The sequence below is a fragment of the Aquarana catesbeiana genome, linkage group LG01 (assembly GCF_042186555.1).
Source record: "Aquarana catesbeiana isolate 2022-GZ linkage group LG01, ASM4218655v1, whole genome shotgun sequence".
Taxonomy (NCBI): domain Eukaryota; kingdom Metazoa; phylum Chordata; class Amphibia; order Anura; family Ranidae; genus Aquarana; species Aquarana catesbeiana.
This window is the reverse complement of record NC_133324.1, coordinates 365,643,272-365,662,994: the sequence shown is the minus strand read 5'-3', so window position 1 is coordinate 365,662,994 and position 19,723 is coordinate 365,643,272. Positions and strand designations below refer to the sequence as shown.

Below are 19,723 nucleotides of genomic sequence, written 5' to 3'. Positions count from 1 at the left end.
AATTCGAAAATCTGAAATAGTAACTAACGAATGCTGCATCTAAACAAATGGAACGGAACAAATTAATAATAAATAATAATAATAAAAAGTTTTTGTTATTTATTATTATTCATTCATTACGTTCCATTCGTTTGGATACGAAATTCCTTATTTTGGATCATCCGTAACCTTCGGATAAATTTGTATGTGTTATATACCTATAATTTAATAGTTACTAGTAATAGTAGTTAAGTTATTATTAGTTAATTATTATTGCAGATTTCCGAATTTCTGAATTTACAATTTTACAAATTTACGAATTCACTAATGTATGAATGTACGAATTACGAATGTACATTCGTAATTCGTACATTCATACATTAGTAAATTAGTGAATTCGTAAATTTGTAAATTCGGAAATTCAAATGTACGAATTTACTAATGCAAGAATTTACGACTTTACAACTTTTTTGAATTTACGAATATTTGGAAAAATTCGTTAAACGGGTTTTCGTTAATTCGGATATTTCCGAATTAACGAATTTGTCGAAATTCTTTAAAAAACAAATTCGGAATGAAACTAATTGCACATGCCTAATATAGATCAAGTGAAAAGAAACACCGAAAGTGTCTTCAGATATATTTCATCCTATGGTGCTCATCCTTTACCAAGTGAATAACCTGCTCACCTCAAACATAAAAATAAATCGCCTGTGTTATAGTATGTTCCAGGTACAAGTCTGCAGAGACGAGCTTTTTAATCCTCTTTACTGCACTCCCAATGGCTCTATCCTCCAGCTCCACAGGCATAGTGTACTCCCGCTTAAAACTTTTATTCCCGCATATAAAAGACATGCACTTACTAAAAACAGAGCTTTACAAAAGTGTTCGGTATCGTCAGTCTAATGTCCGCTCAATTCCCAGGTGAGTGCACAGCATGACGCCATAGGCTCAGCTCTTCCTTATATGCGTTGCATCCTTGTGATTGGGCTTCCTCAGTAGGCAGGGAGCTGATCCAGACGAGCCCCTAAATACCCCTCCCTCCCACTGCCATGGAGGCATGTAAACAGCCTCCACAATCAGGAAGTTTGCATCAGGACAACATGATAAACAGCGAGGAGTGCCGTGAACAATTCATCCACAATCCACATCTAAAGAGCAACCGCTCCTAACATCCAAATCTCTATTTGCCCTAATGCAAATTAACAAGGAGGCCCCATCCAAAATACAAATTAAAATACTATAAAACATGATAATACAAAATCTACTTGTAAATAACATATGAACTAAATATTAAAACAGAAAATTATAATAATATAAAACAAAAGGATAGAACCCTCATACACATCATAATATAGCCTAATCATTTCTAATAAAGCAACGGAGGTCAAAATCAGCATTTAGACCTCTAGGGGATAACATTTTTGTCTCAAAAATCCAGAATGACTTATGTTGTGTCAGGTGAGGAGTGCCTAGATTATGACAGGGACCTGTATGTGTAGGAGGGAAGTGTTGAGGTTATGACAGGGACTAGTAGGTGCAGTAGAGGAGCGCAGAGGTTATGATAGGGACCAGTATGTGTAGGGGAGGATGTCTGGGGTTTTTTTTAATCCACGTGGTACACGAAACAAAATGCCTAAGTGTACAAAAAAGTGCATGTGAACAACACACACAAAAAAGTTACATAGTTGGTAAGGTTGAAAAAAGACACCAATCCATCTAGTTCAACCTGTGGTGTGTGAGTGTGCATGTTTTTATGTCAATAGTACATTGTATAGCCCTGTATGTTGTGATCGTTAAGGTACTCATTTAATAGTTTTTTTTAAACTATCGACTCTCCCTGCTGATACCACCGCTTGTGGAAGAGAATTCAACATCCTAACCGCTCTCACAGAAAAGAACCCTCTATGCAGTTTAAGGGTAAACCGCTTCCAATTTCAGTGAAGTGTCTTTTTAAATTCCCTTTCACTGAAAAGTTTTTTTCCTATGCTAGGGTCACCAGTACAGTATTTGTACATCGCTATCATAACCCCTCTCAAGCGTCTCCTCTCCAGAGAGAATAAGTTCAATGTTTGTAGTCTTTCCCCATACCTGAGATCCTCTAGTCCTTTTTTTAAGCTTTGTTGCCCTTCTCTGGACTCTCTCCAGTTCCAGCACATCCTTCCTGAGGACTGGTGCCCAGAATTGGATGGCATACTCAAGATGCGGCTGGACCAGAGTCTTGTAGAGTGGGAGAATTATCGTTTTATCTCTGGAGTGAATCCCCTTTTTAAAGCATGCTAATATTCTACTGGCTTTGCTGGCAGCAGCCTGACATTGCATGCAGTTGCTGAGTCTGTCATCTACTAGGACCCACAGGTCCATTTCTGTCCTAGATTCCCACTGAGTTTCTCCCCCTAGCGAGTAACTTGCATTCTTATTTTTAGCACCCAAATGCATTACTTTATATTTTTCAACATTAAACCTCATTTGCCATGTAGTTGCCCACCCCCTTATTTTATTTAGGTCTTCTTGTAAGAGTTCCACATCCTGTGCAGAAGTTATTGCCCTGCGTAACTCTTTCCCTTCTGCAAATATTGTGATAGAGCTATTTATCCCATTCTCTATATCATTTATGAATAAATTGAACAGAATAGGTCCCAGGACAGATCCTTGGGGGACCCCACTTACCACTCCGGTCCATTCCTTGTAGCCAGTTTTCAATCCAAGTACTTACCCTATGGTCCATGCTGACAGACCTCAGTTTGTAAAGTAAACATTTGCGGGGAACTGTATCCAATGACTTTGCAAAATCCAGATATACCACATCCACAGGCCATCCTTTATCTAGATAGCAGCTCATTTCTTCATAGAACATTAATAGATTGGTCTGACAAGAATGATTCTTCATGAATCCATGCTCATTATCACTAATGATACTGTTTTCATTGCTAAAACCTTGGATATAGCCCCTTATCATCCCCTCCATTAGCTTACATACTATCGATGTTAGGCTGACTGGTCTGTAGTTTCCAGGGATATATCTCTGCCCTTTTTTAAAGTGCAGTGCAGGGTGTGTCTCTTGTTGACCCCCCTGAATGAATAGGACCTTACCTAGTCCCCCCCATTCCCCCCATGGTGCAAGGTTTCTGACAGGTGCAAAATTCAATTTGATCTGCCTAGCCAAAGGCAGACCCCTCTCCCCATGGTCAATGGAACCTGACCAATGAGTACTAGGTGAGGACCCCCTCAGTTCAGGGGAGGAAAGAGCCTGATGGCCACACCCCCTTTCCTGTAGGTTTCAGGGTAGTCCTGAGGACCCACACCCGCTATATTAGTGAGAAAAGAAACACAGACAAAAGCGCAAGTAACAAAACGTGGAAAGAAAATTAAATTAAAGAAATAGTGCCGATGCAGGTGTACTGGTTAGGCTCTGAGGCCTGGTAACAAAAATTGCCCTGAACTTAGCCAAAAGGACTAGCCCAAAGAGGCGCAGTGTCGAAAAAAGTAGTGACATGACTATGTGCCTTTTCGCACTGTGGGGTTCCCAAACCCAAGTGTTACTAATAGAAATCCTGGAACAACCAACTCCCAGGGGGCAGCAGATGTTGCAGACTCCCAGCCCATGACCAGTCTTCCCAGGGGAACCCCACATCCCGCGGGTGCCCCTATTTTTATTCTAGCCAGTATTAGCCCTCAGAGCCCCCATCATACCAGCAGGGATACCATACAGTCAGCCATTACTACCAAAAGGCCAGAACTGGCCACTGATAAGAATTGATACTACACTTGATCTTAGCCAAAAGGTTGACACTGTGCATTCATGATTTCAGGACTGCTTGGCTGTTTAGGTGTTCCAAGGTGCACTAATGCCTAGCAGTTTCCACCTTTCCATAACTGTTGGTGTGCATTCTTGGGCTCAAAGACACCTCTGATAATAACCATCACATTGCACCCATGGTGTAAAGTACTTCAACTCATTGTCCATTCGGAAAGATAACATGACACCACAAGATATGCCCGGAAAAATATATAAAGATTAGTCTTTTGCTAGCATATCTGTATGTTGGGTGAAAAAAGGGACTGTAAGTTTGTCAGACCATTTTGCAAAAGAACTAGCAAAGCTTCCTGGGTAAGTTTAGAATTAGATGTGATCTAAGGTCAAAAGAAAGATTTCCCTGGCACTAAACATCAAAAGGTCATCCTTTGCAGACATAGGAGACAATTTTTCATTGAAAGGCCAATTAGACTGTAAAATGCTTTGCTAAAGGTAAGAAATTGGCAGGATTACTAGATAGTTGCAATAAGAAGTCATATTAATGGCTAAAATGACTTGAGATAATTGATCTTGGGGTTAACGGGATCAAGATATTGCATAGTGAGGTACTCCTTTTTTGTCTAGGTTAAGCTGAATGCCTCATAATAGGGACAAAGGCATTATTTTTTCCCTAAAGTAATGTAGCTTTAATTTATAAAACAACCCCCTGCAGTTACATTTAACCACTAATTCTGCTCTGTTACCATTAATATACAGTATAATAAGGGAAGAGAGACTTAAATTGTTAATGCTCCCCTCCCCCATCACCTTTAGCCCCTGTTAGTGAGGCTTCTGTTAGTGAGGCTGTACATCGTAATATTGGACCAATAAGGTAAAATACTAAGGTGCAGGAGGTGGTAGGAGACAAGCCAATTTGAGTTCTCTGTGCTTGGAACTCATGAGGAGTTCTGCAAGGTATGTACACTGAGGTTCATTTTATTCTGCATTCTCTGTAACTCTGTGCAGCCAGAATCCATATAGCTACTCACATGTTTAGAAGCAGGTCTGCTTCTTGAAGCAAAACAAACCCTCTCTCTCATTGTTTAATGTATCTTGCAAGGATTTAAATTAGCTTGATGGCCTTGAGAAACTTCTTAGGAGTGATCTTTTGAAACATCAGGCTTTCTGTCGGATCTTGCACAGGGTGTGACAGACCCAAAAAGGACAGAGGCTTTTGGAGAGGACTAGGGGCAAGCTTACTACCCACTGACTATGGGCACTGGCATTTGAGGGAGCTACAAGCATTTAGGAAGATGTCCTGTTATGTAATGCAAAAGGACATTATAACATTTAACAGTCAAGGAAGACATGATGGTCTCTGTCAACTTTGAAATTCAGTGAACAGGTGTATGTGAAGAAAGCTGGTTAATGAGATTTGGACAGCCTTGAATACTGGTGCCAGATAGTCTGAGGTGGGGTGAGATCACTGTTTGTTATGTGTTTATTGTTAAGTAGGTCTTTCCCATTGTTCTATTGTTTCTGTCTGTCTGATCATCTCTTGGAGAAAGATTAATCTGTTGACCTCTTTCACTTGTTACCAAATTATTGTGGGATGTTATATGTTTGATTTACTTATTGTTTAATTATTTTGCTGTTTATTTAATATCATTGTTAGCTATGTTAATTATATTCCCGTTTACAGTTTGTATTGTTAGGGTAGTATGATCAGGAGGGGAATGTCCTCTTGTGGGGTATAAAGCATGTGTCTGAGTTTCAATAAACAGTCATTCCTTTGGATTTTACCTCACATGTTGTCTGTGTACAATGCTTGGGATAAAAAGGGCTGCTATTAGCTCTTGGTCTGCTTGGAACGATTTGGAGGGCAGGAGGCACTGTTTGGCAGCAGGAAGCACCTAATCGGGGTGCCAAGCAGTTCCGTCACACAGGGTGTGTTTGGGTATACCTCTTCTACATTACAAACAGGCACGTAAAACAGGTTCCTAGAAAACCAATGACAATAGGTAAAGGGATATACTTGTGCACTACCCATGCACTGCCCGTGCAGGGCTAAGCAAGAACTTTTATTGTTCCTTCAACAGCTGCGCATTCTTATCATTTAGTAGCTGTGAGAAAATAAATATAGCCCTATGTAAGCTCTAGTCATTCTGATAGAAGCTTACATAGGAAAAAAGAAATAAGACTGTCCATTTTGTAGTGGAAGTTGAATTGCACATGAGAATTTTCCGCAGAGCTTGGTGAATTAAGGGTAAAGCTCCAACGATTTCCATTACCCAATCATGTCTCAAGCAAATATGTTGTTTTTTTTTTTTTTTGCATTTTTCTTGCACATGATTGGGTATTCTTTGCAAAGTGAATGTTCACCACATTCAAAAAGCACTGAGGATAATTCCCATGCAAACTTTAATTGCATAGTGAAAAGCCTATTTGCTTTTAGTAACTCAACCCCCATGTGTTAAAAACTTTTTTATGCTGGCCCTTGAGTTGTATGATCTACTAACAGACAAACTTTAACACTCTTGAACTACAGAACTACAAAATGAGAAATCTCAGGCAATTTCAGAAGTTTTACGGGCAAAGTAGAAAATATTTTTTTTGTTTTTGTGAAAAATTTCATCCACAGTTCCTTTTCCCATCTTTAAATGAAAGGGTAAGAGGAGTTGTTGTTCCAGTGGGCTCTTGAGAAGCTTAAAGTGTCACTAAACCCACATCATAAAAAACTATCAATAAATGCTGTATTACATGCTGTTCATACTCATTTAGTCACTATGAGAATCGTTTTCTGTATTCTGCAAAAAACTTGGTTGATTCTGCTGCTCTCTATCTCCCTTTACTGCTCATGTCCCCAATTCAGCTAGGGATTTTTCAGAGCAGTGTTGGCAGCTCTACACATGCTCAGTTTTTAGTGAGTTTCTATCTTGAGCATTTCCTCCTGTCAGGATCACTTAAGTGCTCCTGCTCCTCATTCCAGCATCCGGGTTTTGGTTATTGCATTCTCCCTGTCTGTGTCCACCTGCTAGGTGATTGATGTGATCAGTCACCTGTTATAAGCAAGCCAATCGCTCAGTCCTTTGCTTGTGATAGCAAATGATACTGTTGTTCCCAATCAAGCTTCCTGTCTGTCTGGGTATAATGGACAGTGCAGCACTAAAGCAATAAACAACTAAGATATTAAACCTATTAAAAGTCCATAAAATCATATGTGGAAAAGCACAAATGTAATTGGAAAACCAAAGACATCAACGGTGATAAAGGGTGCTTCATGCAAATTCTGAAGTGCTCCTTAGTCCGTGCTCACACCATTTGCTAGCCAAACCGCTCACCTTGCAAAGTGGACCCCTGAACTAACAGGAAGGTCATAAAGGCATTCGCCACCACTGGTGGTTAAGGTTAAACTTTTGGATGGAAGCCGGGCACCTCTTTTGCTCCGTAGGTAAGACTGTATATCTCCTGTGATGACATGAAATGCAAAAAAATAATCTAGTGCTATCTGTGTGACTAAAAACAGGATCATTGATTGTAAAAGACAGATACTCACATAAATGGCACTAAACCAAGTGCTGGGATAACAGGCATAAAGTGACTAGTAACAGCAAAGATGATAAGGCGGCTGCAGTGACATCCAGGGATACTCCCGCACGCGTATTGTCCAGAGGACTTCCTCAGCGGTGATGGAGACCCATAATGTCACTAGATTATTTATAGAAAGCCCCTTATCAGAATCATCTGTGTAATTAAGTAAACCGAGCGGTAAGCGTCCAATCAAAGAGCACTGCTCGGACATGGGAGGTGTTTGTTTACTATGACTGCCATGGTGATCCCAGCGCCGTGACGACACGACGGCGGATCACATGATAGTCCACATTAGAGAGTGCCTCCCATCTGGGACGGAAGATCTACACATGGGAGTTGTTTGTTTACTATGACTACCATGGTGATCCCGGCGTCGTGACGACACAACGGCGGATCACATGATAGACCACGTCAGAGGGTACCTCCTACCTGGGACTGAAAGATATACACACAGCAGCAAATGTGTGTTGTTATCACTGCGTGATGCCGGCCCGGCGTCGGATCACGTGTTACATGACGTCAGAAGGTGCCTCCCTACTCAGAATAGAGGCTGGACACAACACACGTCACTAGTGTGAATCGAATCCTGTCTCCAATAGAATGAAACGCATCTGGACGTAAAGGCAACCAACCCTCATTGCAGAGAGGTCGCCATGGGAACAAGATTAACACTGGGCCATCAGCTCACCAACATTCTCCCCATGGCTATGAGTTCACGCTATACCTGCAAACTTTTTGATGATATGATGAAAATGTTAAAAGATCGCTATGACTCAGAAAATAAGAAACTGGATGCAGAAATCCAGGGTATACAGAACAAACTAGGCCCCTTCTGGGAGATGGATATATTCCGCTCCTCGGAAGAGGAGATGAAACGGATGAATATAATTGGCAGCTAATACAAAATAAAGACAAAATGTTTGATAAGGACTCAGTAGCCTTCAAGGTGGGTCGAGCCTACAAGTGGAACAAAACCAATAGGGGAGACTTCAATAGATACTGTATAGACCAACAGATGATGGTAATGTCTCTGACACCCCTAAACAACAAAGGCAGTCAAGTTTTCACACACTGGCCTCCAAAGATAAAAACACCCACAACTCCAAAACCACTACACACCACAGCACGGAGTCACATAGATCAGTTTGTAGTGCGTCCCAATTAACTCAAACACACACATTTGATGTCATAAATTTAACTCCCCATACCTTCACTCATACAGAACTTGAGGTCCTAGGACTAGGACTAAACTTCTGTCCAACACGCGATCTGGATCAATTTGACTGTGTTAAAGACATCAATCTATTTGCTAGAAAACTTAATTTCAAATCCTATTGGCATAATCAATCTACTCGTAACAAAGAGAGTTCAGATACAAAATGGTCCCGAATGAACTATAAATTGCTGAAAATTCTTGATCAGTTGGAAAAAGAGGGAGGAGTCTGGGATAATCCAAAAGAGATGTGCCAAATTTTGACTGACACAAAAGACACAGATACATCCAATTTCACACCCCCCGAGTATAAAAACAGATCACGGAAATTTCCAGGCTTTACCAACTCTAATATTAAACTATTTGTCCATCATGCGACTCAAGATATTCAAAAATTGCACCCAAAATCTAAGAAATCCAACCTAACTTCCACTCAAATATTTACTCTTAACCAAATTAAGGCTAGGGACGATATAATAATTGTCATACAAACAACAGAGGATTACATGGCCATGTGTTACAGGATTCTGCGAAATTCTTCTTGGTATACCTCTTGAGGATCTCAGTTGCTGCGGTCCACGATTTTAAACAGGATCATAGATAGAGCATTTTCCAAAAATACACGAGACTTCCTTAAAGTGCACCACCCCATTACCCCTACCTTTTATGCATTACCCAAAATTCATAAGTCCCTTCAAAATCCACCGGGGAGGCCAATCATTTCGGGTATTGGTTGTCTAATTCATCAGGCTAGTTCTATGATTGACGATTACCTACGCCCTCATGTGGAAAGTTTACCAACCTGCCTGAAAGACACCATCTATGTACTATGTACAGTACTAGAGGGAATATCAGTCCCAACCCATACCATTTTGGCCTCATTGATGTGGAGGCCCTTTACTCAAGCACGAGAAAGGGGTCTCAATTACCTCACTTTTTCTGAGTGAGAGGGACTTGGACACTCCCTTACAATGCTTTTATAGTGAAACGCTATACTTTATCTTGACACACAATGCGTTTACCTTTGATGGCTCCCACCACTTCCAGGTGCAGGGTGTAGCCATGGGGACCAAGTGTGCCCCGTCGTATGCAAACCTGTACCTGGGGGGGTGGGAGCGGGAGGTATTCTTGTCAGATGAATACTCAATGTATCTGCGCCAGACTTTGTTGTGGCGCAGGTACATCGGCGATATACTTATTTTCTGGACGGGCCCTCATGAACTCCTTCTAACAGTCATCGAAGCACTAAACTGTAATAACTTTAATCTATCTTTCACATTAAACTGGCACATGGACATCCTCCTTTTTTGGATCTAATTATTTACAAAAACACTGAGGGAGAAACTACCACCAACTTATACCGCAAAGATACATTGGGTAATTCCCTGCTACACTTTCAAAGTGCTCATCCCTCTCAGCTAATAAAATCAATTCCCAATACTTGCAAGCAAAACATAACTGTAGTAGCGAAGAGTATTTCCAAATACAAGCCTCCCAATTACGTGAACAATTTTTAGATTGTGGTTATAGTCAAAAATCACTTAAAAAGCCTTTCAAAAATGCAAAAGATAATCCTTGTGATTTGCTACTCTTTCAGGGAGATATGCCAGCAACATCCGATTAACAAAATCTAGGTTCACTACCCCGTGGCACTTTCCGATGCTGTGCCTGTGATTTTTGTCAGTTAATTCAACCAGGTAAAACTGTTCATTTACCCTCAGGTGAGGACCTAGCTATGTATCATTTTGTTAACTGTGACACTATTGGCATTGTGTATTTGCTCACATGTGGCTGTGGAAACCACTATGTGGGCAAAACGAAGCAAAACTTTTGGAGACATATAAAAGTATGTATTACAGATATACAGCTAGGTATCACTGAGAAACCCATACCCAGACACTTCGCCCAGGTCCACGACTATAAAACAGATTCTTTAAAGTTTCAAGTGCTTGCTAGAATTCAACCCTCCCCCCCCCCCCCGGTAAGGAGAGATGACTTTGATCAAAAAATCCTACAAATTGAGGCAAAGCGGATATACAAATTAAAGACCACCCAACTGCCAGGGTTAAATGATGCTATCAGTTTTGCTCCATTCCTCTTATGCCCCATACACACGATCAGAAATTCTGCCAGCAAAAGTCGGATGTGAGCTTTTGGTCAGAAATTCCAACCGTGTGTATGCTCCATCGGACTTTTGCTGGCAGAATTCCAGCCAGCAAAAGATTGAGAGCAGGTTCTCTATTTTTCGGTCAGAAAAAGTTCCTATCCGAAAATGCATTAGTCTGTATGCAATTCGGACGCGCAAAAATCATGCATGCTTGGAAACAATTCGATGCATGCTCAGAAGCATTGAACTTCATTTTCTCGGCTCGTCATAGTATTGTACGTCACGCATTCTTCACGGTTCGAAAGTTCAGAGAACTTGTGTGACCGTGTGTATGCAAGGCAAGCTTGAGCGGAAAAACCATCCAAGTTTTTTCTGACGGAATTTCTGATCGTGTGTATGGGGCATAAGGGATTGATCTCATCATGTGAAAAACAGCCTCCATTTCTCATTATCCCTCATCTCCTTCCCTCTTCCCCCCTCCCCCCTTCCTTTGCCCTTCTCCCCCCTTCATTTGCCTCCCTCCACTCCCCTTTTTCCCGGGGCTTTCTGTTCTCCTCCCTCTCTCCCCCCCTTCCCTCTTTCCATCCTTTCCCCTTTCCTCTGCCCTCTTCCTCCCCCTACCCTGAAGTTTCCCTCCTAGTTCCACTAGAAAATGTACTTAACTATTTCACTGTATGGCATATATGGCTGGAATTGTCATTATGGTCGTCCTTGCATACACCTATGTGCATCTGTTTATTTGTTATCTGCTTTATGGTTTTCTAATTTAAAAGGTATCTGTTTCATACTGTACATGCTCAGCAGTAACACAAATTATATGTGGACTGAAGGTGAAGTAACTATATATATATATCTATCTAGTCATTTCTAGCTGTGTAGAATGTCAAACTGCCCTTCACACTAATCCACATGCCGATATGTTATCTGTTCCAGTGGACTTTGCCTGGCCCATGTCTGCCTTTTGCCTGTGGGAGCGGGTGTGCGCAGAGTACATGTTTTGATGCACAGCGCACCCTGCATCCTATTTTCCAACTTAGGAACCCCACAGAGGCATTTTCAGGGTGGTATTTATTCCATCTATTTAGATCCCAGATAGATGCAACTTCCGGGTCACGTCACTTCGGTTTCAGACTTCTGCCCGCTTGGAACGCATAGTGCCGATGACGCACTTCCGGTTTGTGTCATTTCCAGTGCTCGGCCATTCCAGCCCATCTATGTGGCTCAGGCTTCTCATGGCTGATCTTTATCAGCTGTAAGCCTGGCTGAAGTCACCTACGCTCTTATGCAACACCTGGGAATATGAGGTGGACCTGGAAGGGGCTCCCGCCCGTGGCCAGTCAGTAGCCAGATGAGCCCTTTCCCATCCCTGCGGATCCCACAGATACCTACCTGGATCTGTGATCCAGGCGACGGGAGTGGCCTCAGGGATCCCTCCCTCCTCCTCCCGGCAGACTCCCCCACACACACACACACATATATATATATATATATATATATATATATATATATATATATATATATATATATATATATATATATATATATATACCGCTTGACCTACAACATGCTTTCATTCAGCGGTCCACTCATATGAGGAAACACTGGAAGGAGACACACAGAGAGGAAAATAGGTGAGATTTCCAGTACAGGGATAAACTTTGCAAAAATGCTGGCTCCCCCCTTTTTTTTTTGTTCCTCTCGTAATATACTCCCCTTCATTGTTGTTTGATAGGTCCTTCCACATGTTTCTTTGAGTCTCAGATCGAAGGGTGGATTGATTGATATCTGTCTGATAATACTCTCTAAATCCTCTTTGAACAACACTTTTAACCATACGTGTGTGTGTGTGTGTGTATATATATATATATATATATATATATATATATATATATATATTGCAATAACTCTCGGTGGAGCTGCTGGTTTAAAGTGGGCCTGTCCTCTTTTCTCTTTACCCCTCTTAAATTGTTCAATCCCCTTGACACAATTGTAGTGCAGTGTTGTAATGATATGAGTATTGACTTTAACCCACAATATACACTTGTTTATATTTACCTCTACCTGGGTGTCTGTAACTCCACATGCAAGAGAAATAACAACACTGCACACAAACTTCAGTAATAACCAAAAATAACTTCTTTCTTTGAGTAAATAGTATATTTATATAAAAGGTTATTACAATAACTACACTATCACACCAACGTAGTGCCACAGTATAGTAAACAGTTATAACAGTCTGAGTAACATACACAAATATACTTAAGTATATGTATATATCTATATTTATACCAGGGAGCTCCCCCTGCTCTAAACTGTAAAGTCACTATCCTCTGTAACTAAGTGCAGGGCCCTGCAGTAAAAGAGATAGTCTTGATGTCTTCAGTCTTCGCTAGCTTATGAATTTGTAATTGTAATCCACAAAAGGGGTTCCTCTTGGGTGTTGCGCAGTGTAAGGTAATACACTAAAGCAGTTATAATCCAGAAGACTGGTTAAGTGTTCTTATACGAAGGAGATCTAAACATCTAATATCAAGTCTTGAATACTGAAGTCTATGCAGATGTAATGTTCTCCAACTTAACTTGTTCCGTGGGACTATCAGTCCCAGCGACACTCTGTAACAGTTCTAAATGTGTGTAGTATTTAAACAAACTTCTGGGTGTTAACCCTCTCACCACACAGGATCCGGGCAGATGGATGCCTCTGTTTCAACAGTTCTCAGTCTGTCCGGAACCACCGCCACGCCGTCACACTGCTCCATTCAGTAACGACCAGGAGTCCTCGGTTACCTCCTCCACGGGTCTCCGGAACAATCACTTCTGCTCCTCCAGCACACTGTGATATGATGACAGGATCCCTGCTGCTGCTCTGCTCCCTCACAAAGTAGGCCGCAACCCTGTGGGACACACACACCCACAGAGCTCTGCAGGCAGCCCACGTGTCCCAGGAACAAGAGACCTAAGATGGCCGGTCCCAGCCCTTTTATAGTCTTCCCACAATCCAGTTAAGTTCTTCTCTTGTCCAGGAGCATTGTGGGTAGGTCACAGTTAAAGTTGAGAAGTAAACAATCAATCACTTCCATGTCACTTCTCTTAATCATGAAACATAAAAGTATTGTACCTTTTCAATTGTCCACAGGATGGCACTATAACAACTTATGTCCTGTATAACACACATATGGCTAAAAACAAAAGTTGTCAGCGCTACATACATACATATATATATATATATATATATATATATATATATATATATATATATATATATATATACACACATACACACACAAAATATATATATATATATATATAGTAGCAAGAGAAAACCTGTATATGTGTGTTGTCAGCGCTATATATATATATATATATATATATATATATATATATATATATATATATATATATATATATATATATATATATATATATATATATTTTGTGTGTGTGTGTGTGTGTATATATATATATATATATATATATATATATATATATCGCTGACAACACACATATACAGGTTTTCTCTTGCTACTATATATATATTTATATATATATATATACACACACACACACACACACACACACATACTTATACTTATTCTCCCACCTTTTCCTTTCCCCTCCTCTTTCCGCCATTTTTTTTCACCTCCCTGACTTTCTCCCTTCCCCCTTTGTTTCCCTCCCCTCCCTATTTCCCTCCTCCCCCCTCCTTTTTCTTCCTTTCCCTCTCCCTTCCTCCTTTCACCCCTTTCCCTTTTTCCATCCCATTCCCCTTTCCCTGCCCTCTTCTTTCTTTCACCCTCTCTTCCCCTTTTCCCCTTTTACCCCCTTCCCTTTTCTTTTTTTCAATACTCTGTCTTATCTTCCCCTTTCTCCACTTTCTTTCTATCTGTGACACACTCCTATCAATACATTAATATCATCAACTGTTATTCAGTTTGCGGAGTCTGCTCCTCTTCACAGAGTTTATCCCCACGGGCCCCCTAGGCATTCTCCCTGCTGGACTGATTGCATTATCTGCATTATACAGGTGAAAAAATAACAATATATTAACATAGTTCTACATAATAGGTAACAATTGATTCATTTGCTCCTTTGTTCCTCTGTCCTCTCTTGGTATTGACACACTGTTGGGCATAAAATAGATAAATGAAATATAATTCTAATTTTGTTAACTTAGCAATATATTACAAATATTTTTTAAAGATTCATGAAGTATTTTAAATTTTTCCCTGTAGCTCGAATCAAATAATAATAATAAATAAACACCCAAACCCGAACAAAAAAATATTATTATTAATAATAATAATAATAATAATAATAATAATAATAATAATAACAATAATATAGTCATTTATTTATTTATTTATTTTGTGTTAGGGTTAGGGTGTTTAGTTATTAATTTATTCGCTTTTTTAAGGGTTAGGGGTTAATTATTTATTTACTATTATTTAGTATTAATTTATTGAATGTATTCATTATTTATTTATGATTTTTCTTTAATTGTACATTTTACATTTATTTAATCATGTATTATTATTATTATTAGTAATAGTAATAGTAGTAGTAGTGGTAGTAGTAGTATTAACATCCTAACCAAAAAATAAAAATAATAAAAAAAAAACCCCTATGTCAAAGCTAGCTCAGCTATTACTAATTCTCATACAGCTAATGCAAATTCTTCTGCAGCTACTTCTCATTCACATACAGCTAATGCTTGTGCAAATGTACCAGCTCACAGACAAGCTCAGGCTCAAATCCAGTGTTCACTGACATGTAAGTGCTTCCTGACCACCCTGTTGTCTTACCGTGTATGGCCCTGACTCATCTTGACTATGTCCCTGACTGTGGCAGTCACCTGCTATTAATCTACTGGCACCCGTGCTTCTTTGAGCCTTGTACCTCTTTCTCCACATTCAGGGGTGCTCGGACCAGAGCTGCAGGGGAAGCCCTCTCGTGAACTTGGCCTACAAGCAAGGTATGTGACACCCTAACCCCAAATCCAAACCCTAACCACAACTCCTAACTTAACTCTAACCCCTTACCCTAACGATAAAAATAGTAATAAATGGATAATAATAGTTTAAAAAGGAATAAAAGCTAAGGGAAAAGCTAAAAAAAGCTGAAATACCTAGCAACAAATGATGCAACAGATGATAGTTTTCTCTATTGGCTAATAAATAACGCCAAAGGTCAAAAACGCGTGCAAGTCACATATATAAATGTGCCAAAATGAAGAGAAAGAACACCAAATAAAATGCTCAAAGACGCTATGCTCAGGGGTGAATGCAGCCTTAAGGTTTCCGGCATGTACTTCAATGAGCTGACACATTGCTTTAACTGTGACTTTAAATGTGTTGAGAAAATGTTGATTTTGTATTGCCTTTCCATGGTCCAGGTTGTAAATTGTTAGGGACTTAGGTTACTATACTGTGTAGACAGTCTAGCAGAAAGTTTAGATTCCAAATAACTAGTGTAAAAGGGGAGAGCCAGCATGAGAAAGTAGGTATTGGCTGTGGTCGGGGTGGATAATATACTATTGCTATTTGTGTGTTTGTTGTAAAGAGTTTCCCTCACATCCTAAACCTGTTGTCACTGTCCCAGGAGATGTGATAAAAGGAAATCGTCCCATCAGGAACATACAAAGCAAAATAAATGTAAAGGCACTGGTGCTTCAACATTTATTTGTTCCAGAACATAAAAAGACTGTAAATGTTCAATGAGCTGACTAGCTCTGGTAACGCTGCATAAGTGGAACAAGGCTCCCCTACGGTGGGTACCCAGAAGAATAACTCAAAACATATACATACACCACAGTCGGCAAATCAGCATTGAAAGAGTCCAAAATTATTTATATTTCCATAACATGATTATATACAATAGCCAACTCAGTTTGGGGGCTTGATAAGCTTCACTCTTCATTCAGGGTCAGCAATTGGCACTGTGCTTAGATGGACTTAGCTAAGCATATACCAGATAGATCTATGGTATTCTGCTTGGCAATGATTCAAATGGACAGATTATGCCAGTATTAACAGTTGCAGTATAGTGTTGAGGAAACATAACTGGCCCCAGGTATGCATTGTCTGTTGTATGTATAGGATCATCATGAACAATGAAAGCATCGTCAGTTTGTCGATTGTGGTGTATGTACATGTTTTGGGCACAATAAATCTGAGATGGGTCCTAAAAATTGGTATTATTATTACTGTCTGTTCTTTTTCAAAAGCTTTCCCTTTTACATCCTGGCCTTCACGGAGACAGAAAGTGAGGGAACATTCAGCAATAAAGCTTTAGGAGAATTTATATATATAGCACTGTATTAAAAATGTTTTGGCTATAATTCCATTTTAAAATGAATGTAAGCCCTATCGAGGAACCACTTTTACTTGGCCTCTTGCCAGAAATCTTGTGAGCAGCTTACTTCATGTGCTCTTTGCTTGTGCTACCTATTATTCAGTATATTGTTCCCTGAGATCACTAAGAAAATGCAGGATTCTGTAGTCCTATCTTGTTTCCGTTGTCCTGTCATCCTATGTCAGGAATTGTTATACTGCTAGGATCACCAGGTGAAAATGAAGAAAATAAGTTTGGAAAAAAAAAAGAAAAGAATGCAGCCATCACATCTAAGGACAGACATGCTGTAATATATATTTCAGTTTTTAGGCTTAGATATGCATTTGCATTTATGAGTATAACAATAGCTTGGTGCTATTAAATCAGCAGCAGGATCTTTGCTAAATATGCCATTTTTATATAAATACTCATTGCACTGCAAATGGTTCATTGATGTTTCATGTATGGCTGTTGAAAAAAAAAGTCATAGTGCATTTACAGCCATAGATTTTAAATTCTGACAGTTTAGTAGTTACTTATTCTGATGACTAATTTTGAGTCATTGAGCCATAATTACCTGACCTCACTACCATCATGGTGACTTGTACATCCTCTGCTCCTTCAGATTTAATGATCTGATCTTGTGCGCATAATTAAAGCTTGCTAGTCAGGCTTAAATGACATTTCATAGAGCATTTCAGAAGTACTTGCAGTCCTTATTTTATCTGTGATTAGATCACAGTTTATTTAAATAAGTTATATATCTTTATGAGCAATATTGTGAGCTGATAGACAGGAAATGCAATGGAATCATAGTTTTTGTTGCTGAAACAAATGTATTTGTGTTAAAAAAAAAATGTTGAATCATTGTAATTGCATTAATAAAATATTATGTTTACCTTACTAGTTAGTTTTTAATATTTATGTAGTGTATGGTTGGTAAAAACAAAATGTGTGGAAGTCAAAAAAATCATATATATTCTACTGCTTGTGTCAATGCTGTATCCTGGCCTAGGCCGACAAGGCCCAGGCCTAGGGCAGCACTTTGCAGGGGGGCAGCATGGAAAAAGTCCCCGCTGGCTTACGCTACACTGTTAGTGTAGCACCAGTCTTATGGGGTGGACTGGACTGAGAGGCAAATTAGTCTAGCTCCCCCATAAAGCAGCCGCACTGCTTCCGGTATGTGGGCAGCTGGCATTCCGCAACTGGGGGGGGGGGGCACTTCTAATTTTGACTGTCCTCTCATCCTGGACCACAAACCTTCCTCACTGTGCTATATGTTTTCTTCTGCACCATTGGCATGGTTAAATCTTCTTAGTCCTCTCCATAAAATTATAAGAAATTTGTGCTTAAAGTAGAACTATAGGCAACGCTTTTTTTTCATTTTGGATAGAATAAGGGAGGGGTATAACCCCTGTCAGTTTATTTTTTACCATCCCTGTCCCATTGCAGAGATTTCCCATCACTTCCTGCCCCATAGCCAAACAGGAAGTGAGAAGAAATCTATGCAAATTAAGGGAATCCATTGCCCCCCCAGGCCCTCAGAACTAGTGTCCCCACTCGAAAATTTCAGGGCGGGTCTTAAATGGGAAGGGGTGGGTCATGTTTAAATTAGGGGGTGCATAAGTGTAGTCAGGCCTAGGGCAGCACAAAACCTAAATACACTACCGGCTTGTGTAGAAATATAAATGTGTGTGAAAATCTTGCGCTAATTATAAGTGTAGACTGCTGCACTTTTATTACTCCTTGGATACAAGGAGATAATGGAAAAAATGTGAAAATGTAAAAGCTTGCGCTGTCTCATAAACAAAGAAAAAACTCTTATAAAAAAAAATAGCAAACACAGTGTATCAACTAGCAATAAATAAAGAATTCAATAAGCAAGTGTCCATGTGTATCAAAAATTATTCCATTAGTATTCCACCAACTAGATGTGCTATCCACCGTTCCCAGTGATAATAAAGTATAACAATCCAAAATGAAAATTAAATTGGCCTCTTACCAACACCCGATGATCTCTAAATTATAAGAGATCATCTAACGCATGTGGTAAGAAAATGCCCGTTTCCTGGCCACATCCTCTGTGAGTCTCCCGACCTCCAAGATGGATGGATGGATGGATGGATGGATCCGACAGCTTCAGGCTCAGTGTCCCAACACCTCTGACCCCACACTGAATTATATTCCACAGAGTCCCAGCACAGCTTGCCTCACTCAGGATGATCACCGTGCTTCACTCAGGTGTGTGTGCAGGATAAGGAACACAGAAAAAAAGGCTCATCGCATAGTATGTAAAAAAAAGGGGGTATATTTAAGCTAAAATATGCACTTACAGAGACAGTAATATTAGGCAGTAGAGAGAGGATGATCCAGCATGGAGATCACCAACAAATCTGGATGCTCATCATGTGACAGCTCCCGTCTCCTTCCCAAAGGATGCATCCACCTAGGAGAGTATAATTGTTTTTTTTCTTTAAATTCCAAACTTTTCTTTTAAGTTCCCTTGTCATATATTTATACAACAAACCCAATCTCCAAGCTTTGCTGTTATTTACATTGTTGATTGTCATGCTGTTAAAAAAAAGAGATTCATACTTACATACAATATAAAATACATACAATTGTTACACAAAATTACCATAAATCCTCATAAACACTGGGCTTACAGTCGTTTGGCATTTTTTTTTTTTTAGCTTGTCAAAGCACCTCTACATTAGCCTATGTGTCCATGCACACAAAGTGTATTTACAGGCGTATTAAAAGAGGA

At 39.8% G+C, this 19,723-nt stretch overlaps 1 protein-coding gene across 1 annotated transcript in view; it reads right to left on the bottom strand.

Moving 5' to 3' along the window:
• Nucleotides 1–14,378: 14,378 nt before the first annotated feature.
• LOC141146596 (protein FAM240C-like) overlaps nt 14,379–19,723 on the bottom strand; it is a 247,984-nt gene continuing 242,639 nt past the window's right edge. The window contains exons 6-7 of the transcript XR_012244966.1: nt 18,959–19,402; nt 14,379–14,747 (exon numbers count right to left, since the gene is read on the bottom strand). The gene's annotated coding sequence lies outside the window, so the exon portion shown is untranslated. The remainder of the gene's footprint in view (nt 14,748–18,958; nt 19,403–19,723) is intronic.